General features: G+C 47.6%; 1 protein-coding gene and 1 non-coding gene across 3 annotated transcripts in view; both read right to left on the bottom strand.

The window, feature by feature from the left end:
* ST8SIA2 (ST8 alpha-N-acetyl-neuraminide alpha-2,8-sialyltransferase 2) overlaps positions 1 to 16,837 on the bottom strand; it is a 58,963-nt gene that overhangs the window by 31,063 nt on the left and 11,063 nt on the right. The window lies entirely within an intron of this gene.
* On the bottom strand, positions 5,639 to 5,777 carry LOC118891573. Its single transcript, XR_005019128.1, has one exon. It is a non-coding gene; the product is annotated as a small nucleolar RNA U109 (small nucleolar RNA).

The raw sequence follows: 16,837 nt of genomic DNA, 5'->3' as shown, positions 1-16,837 counted from the left end.
TGCTCAGACGGGCAAGGGGGCACCTGCCTTGGTTGGTCCAGTGTAGATCCAATCACAAGGCTGGCAATGAAAGTATCTTCAGTTTCCCTGGCACAGTGAGAAATATGGTGCCCCATCCTTTGGACTGGGCCAGTTTGAACTCCTGAAAAGACTCTGTCACAGGGTCTTTTTCATTCACTCTGAGAAGAAGGCATTTGCACAGAGTCCTTGACCATAGGCTTGGGAATACGTTTCAGGTTGGTCACTGTGCAACCATCCCATACCACCTGGGCACCACCTCCACTAGTGGAGAACTTCCAAGCTTCCCAGTCATACTGGTCTAAGGCATCTTCAGTGGATGCCACTAGGTAGTCCTTGATGAAGGACTTGTACTCATTCACCAACTCATCAGAGTGATGTAATGGCTGGGGTCATCAGGAGACCCAAAGTTCAAGGTCATACATTCCAAACTCTAAGAGTTAGATGCTATTGCATCTGTGCCATTCACCAGCCTTTCCCATCACATTCCACAGCAACTCCAAGGCCCTGAATTCTTTAGGATATAAGTTGGCAAACTTTTCCTTAAAGGGCCAGACAGCAAATATTTTAGGTTTTGTGGTCCAAGAGGAAAAACTGAAGATCTTATGCAGATGAAGATACTTAAACAACAAAAGAGAAAACAAATTTTGACAAAGTTCTTATTGATGAAATTAAAAATATAATAGTAATGATTGAGTATATTATTTTGGGTAACAGGTCTATTAATAAGAAGAATGTAATTCTTTTTGGGGGATAAGACTTTAGTTAATTGAGGTTCAAAGTTAGTGTTCCTGTCATCATGGTAGAAAGGTGGCCTCATTCTTCTATACAGCCTTCCCTTGCTTCTCTGAAACACTGTTACCTTCCCTCTGGTGAACTCACTGGATTGTGTTACCTGAATCTCTCTTTTGGACTTATACTCTATCCACCCTAACAGTGTTGGAGAACTTGTCATATGGGGAAGCAAGGTAAGAGCACAAGCTCTGAGATAAGACTCCCAGTGTCTGAATTCTAGCTGCACTAATCATTAGCTGTGTGATCTTTGACTACTGCTAACCTATCTAGAAGCTTCCATTTGTTTCCTTATCTAAAAAAATGAGTAATAGTATCTACTTCATGGAGTTATTATAAAGATTAAATGAGCTAATGAGTGCAGAGATTAAAACAGTGCATGACATATTATAAAGCACTTGATATTAATGTTATACTTATTTTGATTCTTTTGCAACCCTTTAAAAATGTAAAATCATCTCAGCTGGAGAGCCACATGATAACAGGTAGCTGCCCGGCTTTGACCTGTGAGCCGTGCTTTGCTAATTCCTTCTCTAGGATGTTAGGAGCAAAATGCCCCTCCACAAAGCATCTTTGCCACATTTCTGATGACATCCTTCTGGTTGAGGTAGGCTTCTGCTGCCATGAGCACGGCTTTCCTGAAGTCACAGTTCCAACCGTGAGAATCACAAACTCCTGTGCTGCCAGCTCGTTACTGGCGTGAGAACTACCCTGGATCATAATGAAAGCTGGAACCGGCCAGTCACTTCTGCACTGCCAGCCAGGACTCAGTGTGACGGTACAGGGGTCCCCCCTCTCAGCAGCTTCAGCTTTACAGGCACCAAACGACACTTCTGGTATGATGTTCGCACCAAATTTAGGTTTATTCCCAGTGCCACCCATGTCTGACACCAGTTTGTTACCCTCCTCCAGGTCCACCCACTCAGCTTCCAGCTCTTCAGGCCAGGTCTAACACCTTCACTGATGTGCTCAACAGTCTCTGAGATGCCTTTTCCTATTCAGCAAGTCTTATCATGGCACTGGAGCTCTTGGACCTCACAGACACTGAAACACTGCTGGGCACAGAGCTCCAAAGAGACCAGTGTAGGTTTCAGCCTTGACAATGGTGTTTCCATAACAATTGAGATCTCTGGCTTCTGTGGGTGTTGTAGGTGCTAACAGGAGGGTTACAGCAGCAAGCTCATGGGCTTCTGTCTTCTTATGCCCACCTCCCTGAATGCTCAGCTCTTTCTTCTGCCATCCCCTCTTCCTTCACGTTAAATATTAGCTTGATCTGATGTATCCACTGGCTGTAATTTCAGCAAACTTTTGTTTGTTAATCAGCTTCCATCAGTGTACAAAAAGGTACCAGCTCACTCTTGCCTCTTCCCTCTGCTTGACCTCAGAAAACATTCGTGAGAACGGAGGGCTTTGATTCCAGCCAATTTCCCCAGCCTCTTATACTAGTCATCTGCACATCAGAAAAGTAAACAAGCCACTTGGATGCCAAGCATTTCCCATAACACTTATTCTTGATCTTTTCTCTTTCTCATTATGACCAACAACCAGGAGAGAGACCATATAATTTATCATCCAGACCAAACACTTTCGCAGTAAACCGAAGCACCAACCAGAAATGATACATGAACTGGGATGACCATTTCATGTGGTACTGGTCCTCCTCCAATCTACACTCATTTTATAAAGGAGACAGACTTTATAATACAAAGACTTCTAAGAGAATGCTGCATTCCAAATCCAGACCACTCAAAACCCCAGAAACCAAGGCGGTTAAAACTCAGAGGCGATACATATCTATGCAGTTGGTTGAACAGGAGCTGGTGAAAGCTGTCAGTAGAGAAGACTCCTCCAGTAAGTAGTTCATGGCTATAGAACCTTTTCTGAGTCTCCCCCGCCCCCATGCTGAAGACCCTTCTTTACAGTGAACCAGCGTCCCTTGACCTGCCTCGGTGTCCTGGTCACACCTGCAGCAAGGTTCTCCCTACACTCAGCTACCACTGCAGCTTCACCTAGCACGTGGCTTCACCACCAGCTCCTAGACTGGGGCCAAGCCTAGGACAGGGTCCTGCTCATCTCTGCATTACCATGGAGGGGTGGAGGTCACATATCTCCTGCACATCCAATGTGCTCCAAAGAGGACTGCTGAATGAATAGATGAGTCAAAAAAGCTGAAGCCATCCCTTCGCTGTAGAGAAGAGGATTCAGCCTCTGCCGGAAGCATGTCTCGGGGAGGAAGAAGGGAAACCCCAGCCTCACTCCCACCCCGACTGCCCACCTACCCACACCTGCCAGGAGTGCTCCAGATCCAGGGCCTTTGCACTGGCTGTTCCCTCTCCCTGGAACATTTTTCCAACAGATACCCCATGGCTCACTCCTCCCCTTCCCCCTTTTTCAAATCTTGGCTCAGATCGGACCTTCTCAGAGTGGCCTTCCCTGACCATCCCATTTAACATAGCATCTGCTGTCCTACTCCCCCCACTGTGGCCCTTCCCACTCCCATCTCCTTTTACCTTCTCATCACCATATCATGTATCTTGTGTACAGTCTGCCTCTGCCACAGGAGTGTAAGTTCCATGATGGAAGCACTGTGTCTATCTTGTTAATGGCTGCACCCCGAGTGCCTGGACATCATCAGAAGTCAGTGAATATTTACAAATAGAAGGAATCTGCCTCCTCCCGTCCTTTGTTACAACAAGAAGCCAGCTGTCCTCTTATCCAAACCCGGTACCTCCACCTGTGTTCGGAATTGCATCCCTTCCTGCCTTTGGCGATTCTTATTCCATCAACTACTTCTTCTCTCTTCTCCATATACTTACAGCTTCCTTTCAGCTGTGTAATAATTCTGGTCTTTATCTTGGACCTTGTATACGTCAGACTCTGTCCTACGAATTTTATATTACTTCACTTAAGCCTGACAGTAGCCCGAGAATGCAGAAATGATGATCCATTTCTACCTGAGAAGAAGAGGCACAGAGAAGGGGAAAATCCTGCCCGGGGCCACACAACTACTAAGAAGGGATGTCAGGATTTGAACCCAGCAGGCTGGCTCAGACCAGCGCCTTATGACTCTGCCATGTTCCTGGCTCATCCCCACTAGCATTTATATATATGTTTGCTTTTCTCATCTTCAATATACAACCCAAACTTCATTTCATACACCCCTCAGCTACTTCTCTGTCCCTCACCAGCACTTTGCAAACTTCTACACTGTCTGTGATTCCTTGCTCCACCCTCTCCCCCTACCACTCCATTCTGGTTCATGTCCCCAACACTCTATCAAAAGCGCTCTTGTATGAACACCTTGTGATGGGCATGTCTGTCTCCATCTTATTTGAACTCTGTCAACATTTGGTGGCACGTCCTCCTTCCTGGATAAGTAAAGTCGGGACTTCCTGGTTCTGGCCATAGGGTAGCCCTGGACAAATCTTCTCCCTCTGGAGGAAATAAGCTACTGGGAAGAGACATGATAAATGACCCCAAGTGAAGAGAAGGGTTAGAGTCCTCAGGGCATCTTTAAGATTCCTTCTGGCTCTGAAAATCCATTATTTTAAATCACGATCCTCTCAACACTTTAAGGTTCCATTAATAACGACATAAAATCCCTCCTTGATTCTTTCTGTTCCCCTGACAGAGGGTGCCCCCCAATTAAAAATCTCAACTTCTCTCTATATTCACACCCAACAAGATTTTGTCCAGCATTAATTTCTATCAAAATATAGAAAATATTTTTCTTACAAACTATTAGTTTTATAAAATTTTCAGATACAAAATACAGTTGAATATTTTTTTCAACAGCTTCCTGCCCCCCACCAAAATTTACTCCCCAAGAGCGATGGCTTCACTATTGCAGGTGACAATCCCAGTCCCAGATGTACATGTTAACAAAAAACATCCCTAGGAAGGGGATGTGGATTCCAAGAGAACAGTGAAAATTATTAATAACTTCATTTGCTTGAGCTCCACCCTGTGTCAGGCACTGTACCAGTGACATGTTAATTTTCATATGTTGGTTTTAGGAATAGGACATGCAGGCTCAAAAAGTTTAAATGATTTGCCCAGGGTCACCCCCAGCAAATAAACTGGCAGAGCAGGGATTTGGTTTGCAGGTAGTCAAACCACGTGTGCCTGCAGAACACTGGCTCCTGCACCCTGCCCTTCACCTGCTGCATGTAAGGATTTAATACACAGTCAAAGAGATGCCAGAGACTTAAGAGGAAGCAAAGATTGCTCAACAAGTAGTTGTGAGACACTTGGTGAGCTAATTGGGAAAATATTCAAGTCAGATTCTCCACTGGCACCACACCAATAAGGATAAAATGTGATCTAGCCATTAAAAACTACGCTTAGGAAGAGTTTTATATGAAAATTCATTCAATCCTATTTTAGTCCATTTGGGCAGCTAGAACATAATACCATAGTCTGGGGGGCTTATAAACAACACCAATTGATTGCTCACAGTTCTGGAGGCTGGAAGTCTGAGGTCAGGGTGCCAGCATGGCCAGACGAGGGCCCTCTTCTAGGTCACAGACGTCTTGTATCCTCAGTGGCAGAAGGGGTGAGGGGGTCTCTCTGAAGCCTCTTCTATAAGGGCACTAACCCCATTCATGAGGCCTCCACCCTCATGACCTAATCACCCCCAAAGGCCCCATCTCCAAATACCATCACATTGGGTATTAGGATTCCAACATGTGAATTTGCGGGGTGGAGGACACAAACATTCAAGCCATAGCATTTCCACTGGCCCATCACTTAGCGTCCACTACTGACAGTTGCTGCGGCCTCCTGCTGCAGACACAGTGTTAGCCTTGGCTGTCGTTTTCCGCTTTTTTATTGTATTAGAAATATACCACTGCAAAACCTTAACGGAGAGGTTGGCAGCCCTGAAAACTTCTCATTTCATTCATGTCACACGGTGTGGATAAATCCGTGCTCTTTAAAGAGAAGCAGAACGTCTGTCCAACGTGCCGTGCTCTGCTCTTGAACCCGCCTCGCTGGGACTTGAAAGCCCTCTGCCTTAAGCCGGCCTTTCTTCCCTCCCCTTTGTTCACTTCTTGACAGACCTGCATTCAGAGAGGCCATGTCCCGATTAACACAGCTGCAGCCTTTTCCTGAGAAAACCCCTGGAGGGCACCTGGGTTGGGGACGACTTTAAAGTCACTTTTCTTCTGGGTGTTTGATATGTCTTGTCCCCTTCCCTACTCTGCGGGAGCTGGATAAATGCGGCTCCCCCCACAGCCAACACCACTCAGGGAATGTTGCCATCACCTGGAAGGAGGACGGCGGGACCATCAGTGAGGGGGCTGGAGTTCTGGTTCCCAACGTGTTCTAGCTTTGCAGCCCTTGGCCTCTCGAGGTCTTGAGGTCCTTCTCTGCAAAACAGGGTCCTGTGGTGGGATTACAGCAAGAAGCCCCGGGCAGACGTGAATGTCAGTTGCAGTGTTGTTATTGAAGGTGATGGCTGCTGCCTTGGGGATCAAAAGAAACCACTGCTGCATGTGGGCTCTGCAGAGCCCCCTCGGATCAGCTGTCCTCAGGGAAGCTCTCTTCCAACAGCGTGGTCCATTAGCGAGAAATAAGGAGCAGTGGATGGAAGAAGATGGAATGTGTTATCTGTGGCAGAAGTGTGATTCTCACCGCTGCTGCTGCTGCTCTGTCGGATGGCTCCGTGGCCGTCCAGCGGGGAGACCTGCCCAAGATTAAATTAGCGCGTTTTCTTTTCTTCGGCAAAGAAGTGCTCAGCTAACTAGCACGAGAGGCACATTTGACAGTCATGTTGCCAAGACCTGGGTGTGGTCCATCCACCGGCCACGGGGCTTTGCTGGATGGAGCCCCAATGGGACCCACAGGGTGTGGCCTGGTCCCTGAGTGGGTTGACGACACATCAGTTCTCCTGAACGAGACCCTGAAATGTCCCTTAGGTCCTAGATTCCCTCCTCCTTCATCAGGTGTCAACACTCCTCGAGGTTTTCCTTGAAACTCTTCTCCGCTGCTCCCTCCCAGCCCTTCCTCCTAGGCCCTTCCCCTAGATGTCAGGGTTGCTCAGAGCCCATCCTTAGCCCTTGAGAAGCCCCGGCTTCTCATTGTTCATCTACATGCCCACAACTCCCGATGACTTCCAGGTTCCAGAATCACAGAACGGCCTAGTCACCGCCACACAGACCTCAGACCTGACCGGCACTCACACCCCCTACCCGCTCTCCCCCAGGTTTCTCTCACGGAATGGCACCCCCACCCAGTCATGCAGAATCAGGGTGCTGTGGACACTCCCCATCCTCTCTCACCAGGTTTCCCCTCCAAGATCACCCAGTCTTCAGACTCTCCCACCTGAGGACAGCAGGTGCCATGCCCTCATGCCTTCCCTCAGGTTCCCCGCCATGGTTTCTGTCTTAGCTCCCTGTCTGCAGAGAGTCATCCTTTGCCAAACACTCCCACGTGGGACCCGGATTTCCAAAATGCAAAGTGCAACATGGCGCTTCCTCCTTGAAGCTCTTCTGGGTTCCCTCACCGAGCCCCATTGCTTTCAAAATAAAGTTCGGGTTCCTTATCATAGCACAGAAGACTCTTGCTGAGCTGGCCCTCTTTGTCCTCATCTTCACTTTCTCACACATCCACCTGCTAACTCCACCAAGCAATGGGTAGTTTCCGGAACGTGTGAGTCAGATCACAAGATTGTGCCTTTGAACATTATCCTCTCTCTCCAGAACCCTTTATTCTGTTTTCCATTTACTTAATTCAGAGTTTATGACTTGCCAACCCCAGGTCGTATCTGGCCTAAATCTGTATGTGGGGAGCTTGCACAATGTTAAATCTTTTAGGATTAAGAGGCCAATGGTAAAAACTCAAGGGATTAGTCATTATAAAATATCTTAAGTTTTGGCTTCTTTTGAACAATCAGAAGCACTGGCCACCCTGAACCATAGTAACTGGTGGAGACGAGAAGCAGCTGTGCCTCACGTTGGGGGCGGGGTATAAACTATATTTTCCCACAGTCCACACCACTCCTTATTGTCTTACACTGAACTGTTTCACTTATTTATGTGACCTGCCTAGACCTTGAAGGCATTTGAGTTTGAGATCCCTAGACCCACTCCTACTCAGGTAGCAAAACTCAGCTCATGTCACCTTCTCCATGACCTTCCCTGACTCAGAAGCCCCGCTTATGCCAGGTACAGCAAGGCTACAGGACCTGAGGGTGTATAGGAAGTGGCAGGGGGTACTAGTTCCTTGCTCTCTTTCAATGACAACTGACAAGATGCTTATTGATAAAATCAACCAGAGCAGAAGAGGAACACCCAGAGGCACCGTGGTCCCCACCCCACACACAATATTCAGAAGACAAAAGTTCTGGAAAAGAAAATTTGGGAGCTCCGTTCTCCCTATGATGTGGCACGAGGCTGCTTTCTTGGACTTGCTGATTGAATCACCAACTGATAGACTAGTAAGAGAAAGCCAACCCTGGCTCTGGAAGGATACTCAGCCCTAACGCCTTAGGTGTGAGCTGTGGTCTCCATCCCCACTCCCCAGCGCATGTTCTGTGGGAGTCCAAGGCTCTGGGGAGGAATTGGGGGGGGGGGGGTTCTGCCCTTTGGGTTCCCCTTGTGAGCTGCTTTCTGATTGCCTTTGAGAAAAGCCCCAAGATAGTGCTCAGGGTGGAGAAAATGAACTCCAGCCCTGTTGCTTCAGGGCACGGAAAGTGACGTCAGCCAACAAACATCACTGCAGCTGGTAGCAGGTGGGGGGTGGGATGCGGATGGGCATAGGGAGGATGGTGGCACCCAAGGCTGTGTCCAGGTTGATGCCAGAATCGGGTGTCTGAATGGGGACTTGAGGAGGCATCTGCTGGGATGGATAGTGGAGAAACAACCATCACCAGAGTTAACACTGACTGGGCACTTACCACGGGGCAGACACGGACAAAACCCTCACTGTGGATTTTCTCCTTTTGTCCCTATCGCAGCCCTAAGAGGTGGGCCTTTTTATGACTCGCATTTTGTTTAGGGATGTTAAGCATCATATCCAAGGGTTTACAGGGAAGAGGGAGCTGGGGCAGGATTTGAACCTGGCTCTGTCTGACGGATTATCTCCAAATCAGGAACTTGGTGCAAGAGGTTGGGGTGGAGTGGTGGTGAAAGTCTGAGCTCAGTCGGAACTGGGGCATGCTGTAACGGGAGCAAACCCAGAAGAGAAGCCAGAGAGCAGGGCCAGACGGTCATCGTACCTGGGACTCTACACCTGACTCCAGACATGCCCGCAACTCCAGCTGCCACAGCTGATAGGAGGAGGAGGTGAGAAGCCACGTCAGGACAAGCGGAGTGTACAAGTGACCTGGGGTCGTTCCATACCTCTTGATTCCCACCCCTCATTCTAGGAGACTTTGACCCTAACACTTTGAATATTTCCAGCAGCTTCGGACAGGAAGTTCAGGCTGTGCAGAAGGCTGGGAACCTGGTTCCTGTTCTAAACAAGCACAAGGGAGAGGAACAAAGATGGGTTAACAGGAAGCCCCCCTCCTTTGATTTTCCTCTTGCCCTAAGCATCAGTCAAGACGTCCAGGGTGGGCTGGGGCCTGATGTGGCATCACAGTCACAGGCCTGCCTACCTCCAAGGTCTGGGCTGGTGGCTCTGGACGGTGCCCAGGGGACAGTGGCTCAAGTTGTCACTGAGGGCTCTGCATCTCGGGGCTGCTTCAGAGCCTCACCCTCTTCCCATTTCTCCTGCCATCACATTCCTGTAGAAAATGCCAGGGGAGAAGGCTAGGGTGAAGGGGGACACCCCGGCCCCTCCTTGAGGTTTAGAATAATCAAGAGGCAAAGAGAATTCTCTACCTTGCGACTTCTTGTGTGACCGCAGTGGACTGACAGGTGGACAGGAAATTTAACCCTTTTTTTTTCTAGATAGTAGAACACCTGCACATGCTTTGCACGGGCACATTCAGAACCAAGTGATGCTGTGGGCGGGAGCAGGGAGAGGATACACAGAGCCTACCTATCCCCTGGCAGAGGGGATGGGAGAAAGGGATCTAGCCTCTTGTTTTCTTGATGTTAATGCCTCTTTGATCCAACACTGTCGTTAACACGGGCTTTGGTGAGATCCCTAACTCCACCCTCACTAGCGGAATATGTAAAACGGAGCTTCCTCACCTCTTAAAATGAGTAAACTGTGAAGAGTAAAAGAGATAACGAATACGTATAAACAGCTTGGCAGATGCTATTTTTATTTTATTTTTATTGTTGCTCCTATTAAACTTTTCTGAGAAGAGAGAGTAGGTCATGGCTGAATTCTTCTTCCTTCTCTTCTTTTTGTTCTAATTAATGTGCGTTAATTGAGCACCTACTACGTTATGGGCCCTGGGCTGGGCTCTGGGGTCACAGTCGGGGATGGACACAGTCTCCAGTCTGGAGGTGCTTAAAATTGAAATTTGGAGACAAGAAACACTCACACACATACACATACAGGACACACTGCAGCAAAGGAAGAGAATCATAACCACCCATCCATACACTGTGCGATGCTAAGAAGAAACCAGGAGAAGCAGTGATTAGAGACTGAGGGGATACTTGGGAGCGGGCAGGGAAGAGCTGTTTGGGGGGATGGCATTTTGTCAGAACCCCAGAATACGAGGAGGGCAGCCTCGAAAGGGCTGTGGGAAGAGCATCAGGCAGAGGGGTCTGCACGAGCCATGGTCCCAAAGCAAGAGGAGCCTGATGGGTGAATGGATCCCAATCTTCCCTCATGTAAAATTCATGTTGTTTCTGGGCCCTCCTCGCCCCATAAGATGGTCTCTGAATCTTCATCCCCACCTCTGTTTATTGGTCCCATTTTCTCCTCAAGATTGTGACTTTCTCATATAACCTCTCCCTCTTTCCTTCTCTCCCCTCATGGTTTCTTTACCTTATTTTTACAAATACACTTTTTTTATTTTTAAAATATTCTCCTTCTGCCTGGTCCTGCTCCTGACCTGCTTCTCTTTGCCTCTCAAACCTCTAGCAAGGCCAGACTGTAATCACGGTCCCCTTTTATCAGGGACCTCTCTGAAATCTCTCATCACCTCATCACACCAAGGAAAGAGGTCTCTCAACTGTCACCCAGAGCCCACTGATGCCTCAGCCAATGGCCCTGGAGTATCCTCATCCCATGCGTCCTTCTGCCGGGGGCGCTTGCCCCCCCTTGGTCACAGCTTTGGTCTCTCGGTTCTCCCCTCACTTCTTTGTCCTTCTCCATGCCCTTTGCTCCCTTGGTTCCTCCTTCCAACTCTCTAAATGAGGGCAAAGACCGAAGCTTAATCCTGGGGTCTCTGCTACGTTAAAGATGGCTACACTCATGGCTTCAACCGTCTCCCTCCAAATGGCTTCTGATCTCCATCTCAGCTCTGACCTCTCTCCTAAATATTATTCTCTTACGTATTGGTTACAGTTGCCCACCATCTAGGTGACCATGGACAAGTCCCTTCCCATCTTGGGGTGTCATTGCTGTACCTGGAAAATACAGGGGAATGGGCTGGCTGGCCTCTTTTGTACCTACACTCCAATAATTGGTGATTAAATGACTTTTAAATGTCTTCATTCCTACATAGATGAACTCTATCTTCTTAAAATCATCATGTTTAAAGTCAAACTCACCATTGGACCTGAAGGCACAGCTTTCCCTCTGGATTCCGATACCCACAGTGGGCTCAGCCATCACTGACCATCCCAGACTACTGTCATTTCTCCTCTGTAACCAAGACTCCCTAACTCTCTCTTCCTTTCCATTTATAGTCCCCGCGCCCCAGCCCAGACCCTCCATGCTGCTCCTATAGATGACCTGGGTGGTCTCCCTAGCTTCTGCCCCTTCCAGCAACATACAGTCTACACATTCCTGTTCAAAACATTTCAAGGGTCTCAATTGTTCATAGCCGCTCCTCTTCAGCTTTGTGGAATCCTTTGAGAATCCTTTAAAATGTATGGATCCTCTGCCCAGAGAAATGCCTAAGACTTAAGAGGTTCATGGATCTCCTAAAACCCATCACAGACTCTTTAGAGGTCTTTGGACCCCAGATTAGACCAAAGTAACCCCCCAAAGAATCAAGTGTGAGTCCCTCAGCCCCTGACAGCCTGGCTCTGCACCCCCTGTCCTATCTTATTTTCTTCCACCCTCAGGTCCTCCCGAAGCCCCCCACTCCAGCCAAGCCCCAAAGGTAGGAACAGCTCCTTGGTGTGCACTTGAACCTTCTTTGTCTCAGGCCATTCTCCCCATCTGGATCATCAATTTCATTCTTCTTCCAGCTAAGTCTTGGACCATTCCTTCAAGCTCCCACCCTGATCCCACCTCCTCTAGAAAATGTTTCTCTTGCCCCTGCCCTTTGTGGGGACTCCCTCTTTGGAGCTCCTACAGATCTGAATCATCATCACTAGGAGCATAATATTGTCAATTTTTGTTTCTATGACATGGCAGGGCTCACCACTGAGGACAGGGACGCTTACTAGGTTGAGATGCTTGCTGGTGATAATGAATCTTCCTGATAACTGAAGGAAGAAGGCTTCCGAAATCCTCCAACTGAGCTATGACTGATGCCTGCTTTTCTATATTTTATAACATACACTCACATGCTTTTCTACAACGTGGTATATTGAGCATAATTTATCTGGAACACCCATCCTGCTGTAATAGAATGATTCTCCAAGTGGTACTGAGAGGCGGGGAATAAAGATGCTGCTGAGCCTGTCTTGCCAGTTCATCAAGAGGCTTCACTGAGGTGTGAAAGCATCCACTGTGATGCCTGGCATGTGGCAGACCCTCAGTGTGTAAGTTTGCCTTCCACCTCCCTTAGAGTGGTTTTTTCCCCTTTTAAATGTAGAGCAGGTGGTAGGTGAAAATAGCTCAGCACCTATTTATTGCCCTACTCTAAGATTTCAGGGCAAGGAATTTAGAGGCATAGAAAAAGGATTAGCTATTTCCAGTGAGTCTGGACTCACTCAACAGGGAAGGTATCCAGTGGTGACGCTTTGCAGCTAGAGAAGACCCGTGGGTTTGTTGAACCTCATTTACAGATGGGGAAATTGAGGCCCTGAGATCTTAGGGCCTGCCCTTGAGGTGGCAGATCTCCCAGCTCTCACTCACCCCAGACATGTTTCTCATCATCGCACAGGATGATGTGTGATGCACATTCCTGTTCAAAACATTTCAAGGGTCTGAACTCTTCATAGCTGCTCCTCTTCAGCTTTGTGGTATCCTTTGAGAATCCTTTAAAATGTATGGATCCTCTGGCCAGAGAAACGCCTAAACTTTCAAGAGTTTCTCCTCCATCAGACCACAAACTCCTCAAGCACTTTTTCTGTGCTGGGTTCATCTTTGTATGTCACCAGCATCTTGCACAGGGCTTGTGAGCCCTTGTGTGTGACGAATCAGATGCATTTTACTCACACAGCTTTGTGATGACCACATAAGGCTCGTGGTAACAGTCACGGAAACCAGGTACCAGGGAGCCTTCCTGAGGCTTTTCTCCAGAGGCACTGGGATGCCTTGTAAGGTGGCTATTTCTGCACCTAATTGGGAACAGATTGACTTTTCCAGCAGACTTGGCCCATGGCAGAGAGTGTGCTGGTTACACTAAAATGCTGTACTTGAGATATAGTCATTGAGCATTTACTGGGTGACATGCCCTGGGTATATGGAGATGAACAGGATAGAAATGGATCTTTCCCTCATGGAGAATCATCTTGTGGAAGATGAAAAAAAGAAGAACAGAAGTAAATATACCATCTCCTGGTCCAGGCAGAACAACCCTCTCCAGTGGCTAATCTCCACCTATTTCCAAGATAGAAAATATAAACAACACTACACAATGGGACTCTGATGAAGACCCCAAATCCAAAAGTCAACACAGTTTGCTTTATTTTATCTCAATTGATCTCAACTCTCAAATATTCCAGCTTCAAAAGGTAAGATTAGGTACCATTAAGCCAGCCAGACTGGCATTGATTTAAAAACCCTCCTTGATACTACAGGATGGAGGAGGTTGCAGACCCTTATTAATCTCTTTGTTATCAGCATGATCTCAGCCTGACGGGAGCCAGCGCACCCGATTCCCAATTCTGGCCACATCCACATCCCTCCGGTCCTCTGGTTTCTGTGTACCAGGCCATGGAGCTTATACATAGCACCATGAATTACCCTGTTAAGAAAACTTTAACAGTGGGCTGGTCTTTTCTCCAAGGAATCAGGGAAAAGGAAAAGTGCGTTTCATCTATAACCAAGACGGAACTCAATGGATTTCAAATCAGACAATTACGTGGGAGCTGATATAAACCACCGTATTTTCTCTCCTTTGGCCATGGAAAGGAATATATAAATGATTGCAGAATGTAGGTGGCAGGAGCTGTTCTGAGCTTCTCTCTGGAACTAACTCCCTTCTTCCTGCCCTCCCTCCTTTCCTTCCTTTGTTCTCCAAACCAGCACTTACTCTCTGCCAGGCACTGTGCGAGGGGCTGAAAGTACAACGCAGCACAGATGTGAAATGGTCCTAGCCCTCCTAAAGCTACAATCTACCAGGCAGGAAAGGCACCATGCAAGAAATATGAACTGTGAGGAGGAAAATATAGAGGGTGCCGGGAGACTCTAAGGTGGGAGTCTCACCTAGTGGTGTTTCTGGGAGTTGGTGGCAGGGCTCAATCATCCTTGCCTTTTGAGTCATCCACAAGGTTGTTTCATTGGAGAATTATTTTTTTGAGCACTGGGCAATTTCCCAGATACAATGAGAAATCGTATCTGTAACTAGGTACTTTTTTGGAAGATTAACTCCCTTACTCTCTATAGAAGTTTTACAAGGACTTATCACGGCTTTGCTGCCAAGGGGGCAGATAATGGTCACAAAGAGAAGTAAACCAAGCACATCATCACAGCAACGACTTCAGTCATTTTTGGGGTCTACCTTTACGTGTTTTGCTAATCCCACTTTATTGACTTAATAGTTTTCTTTAAATCGACTCACTTAAAAACTTAAATGAATTAATCATCAAAGGAACCTTTATATCACTACCATAGATAGAATACCAATATCCCTTGCCCTAAATAGAAAGTAATGGCAAAAATAAATACAATTAAATTCTTGGCTTCCAGCCTGCCCAGAGGCTGTCTTTATCTGAAGTAGCAGATTGGTTTTAAAAGGCTCCCCTCTACTTGCCTTCGATAGCCCCTAGAGGCCTCCCCCATCAATTCCTCTGCTTTTTATAACTGAGAATGGAGTTTGGAATTAGACTGCTGTCTGGGAAGGCCACCAAAACCACTCAGGAACCCCAAGAACTCTAGGGAACTGTAACCGCGTGTGCCAACTGTGAAGTGGGGCCATTGGCTGTGTGAATGATCACATCCAAGCCAAGCTCATGAGGGGACTTAATGACACAGTCAAAGAGTACTTGGCTGACCAGCTTCTCTGGAAATTTCCATCACATGCTCCAGCCCTCGGTCAAAGTTATTCTGGTACAGACATTGTGGCCTCCTTAAGCTCATTGAATAAATCAGTTCAACCCTTGGTTAAGATTTCTCCTTGCCTTGGGACTTCCCTGGTGGTCCAGTGGTTAAAACTCTGTGCTCCCGGGCTTCCCTGGTGGCGCAGTGGTTGAGAGTCTGCCTGCCAATGCAGGGGACACGGGTTCGAGCCCTGGTCTGGGAGGATCCCACATGCCGCGGAGCGACTGGGCCCATGAGCCACAATTGCTGAGCCTGCGCGTCTGGAGCCTGTGCTCCACAACAGGAGAGGCCGCGATGGTGAGAGGCCCGCGCACCGTGATGAAGAGTGGCCCCCGCTTGCCGCAACTAGAGAAAGCCCTCGCACAGAAACGAAGACCCAACACAGCCATAAATAAATAAAGTATTGTTCATTAAAAAAAACAAAAAACAAAAAAACAAAAAAACAAACAAACAAAAAAAAAAACTCTGTGCTCCCAATGCAGGGGGCATGGGTTCGATCCCTGGTGGGGGAACTGATATCCCATATGCTGCACGGCATGGCCAAAGAAAACCCCAAAACCAAGTTTTAAGACCTTCTTGGTCAAGAAAGTTGCAAAGAAAGGGTAACTCTGAAATCAAGATTAAAAAAAAAAAATGCCTCATGGATGAGATGGAAAATAAACTGCACTAAAAAAAAAAAAAAAGATTTCTCCTTGCCTTACTTCATGCCTCAGGCCTCATTTGTGGGAGGGTGAAAGGTGGAGAAGTAGGTTAATCCACAGGCCTAAACCCCGGCACCCCGGAAATGGCCAGGTAGACCTTGATAAAATTCAATTCTTTTTTCTGTGTTTATCAAGCAGTTACTTTACCTGAGTATCAGTTTACTCATCCATAAAATGGGTTTTTCCAGGGTTTTATAATGAAATAATGTATGAAAACCCCTGGTGCGCACACAGGCATCCAGCTGTAATAATAACCATTACTGATTTTTCTGACATCCTTTTGAGAGTCAAGGCCAACTCTGATGGGCAACAGGGATCCTCAGACAAGTTTCCCCTGGTTTGATGGGCCAAGGTCTTTGCCTTGGGCTGGGGCTCTGCAGAAGGCCATGAAACCAATTATTCCCACCAGTGCAGGGAGTGTGTATGCAAATTACCTGGGGTCTTGTTCCGATGCAGATTTCATCAGGTGTGGGTCTGGGGTGAGGCCTGAGATTTTGCGTTTCTACCAAAACTCCAGGTGAAGCCCATGTGGCTGGTCCAAGAACCACACTTTGATTGACAAGGCCCAATGGTTCTCCAAGTGTGGTCCTCGAAAGGGCCAGAGATATCAGCATCACCTGGATCTTGTTAGTGATGCCAGTTCTCAGGCTCCACCCCAGACCTGCTGAAACTCTGAGGTGGGGCCGGCACTGTTTGTAACAGCCCCCAGTTTTGGCACTGCCTGCCCCTGGAAACCACAGCACTTGCTCACTCCAGTTGTCTTCTGGGAGTTGCCTGGCACAAGCCTAAATGGGGAGAGTCAGCTGTATCTCAGCAGGTTCCAGGCCAGCAAGAACCAAATCTCTGGGGCTCAGCATTTTGGGACTCCCTTCTCTGTT

Source organism: Balaenoptera musculus, chromosome 2 (genome assembly GCF_009873245.2).
Source record: "Balaenoptera musculus isolate JJ_BM4_2016_0621 chromosome 2, mBalMus1.pri.v3, whole genome shotgun sequence".
Lineage (NCBI taxonomy): Eukaryota > Metazoa > Chordata > Mammalia > Artiodactyla > Balaenopteridae > Balaenoptera > Balaenoptera musculus.
Note: the sequence above shows the minus strand (reverse complement) of the source record. Positions and strands in the feature narration are given on the sequence as shown.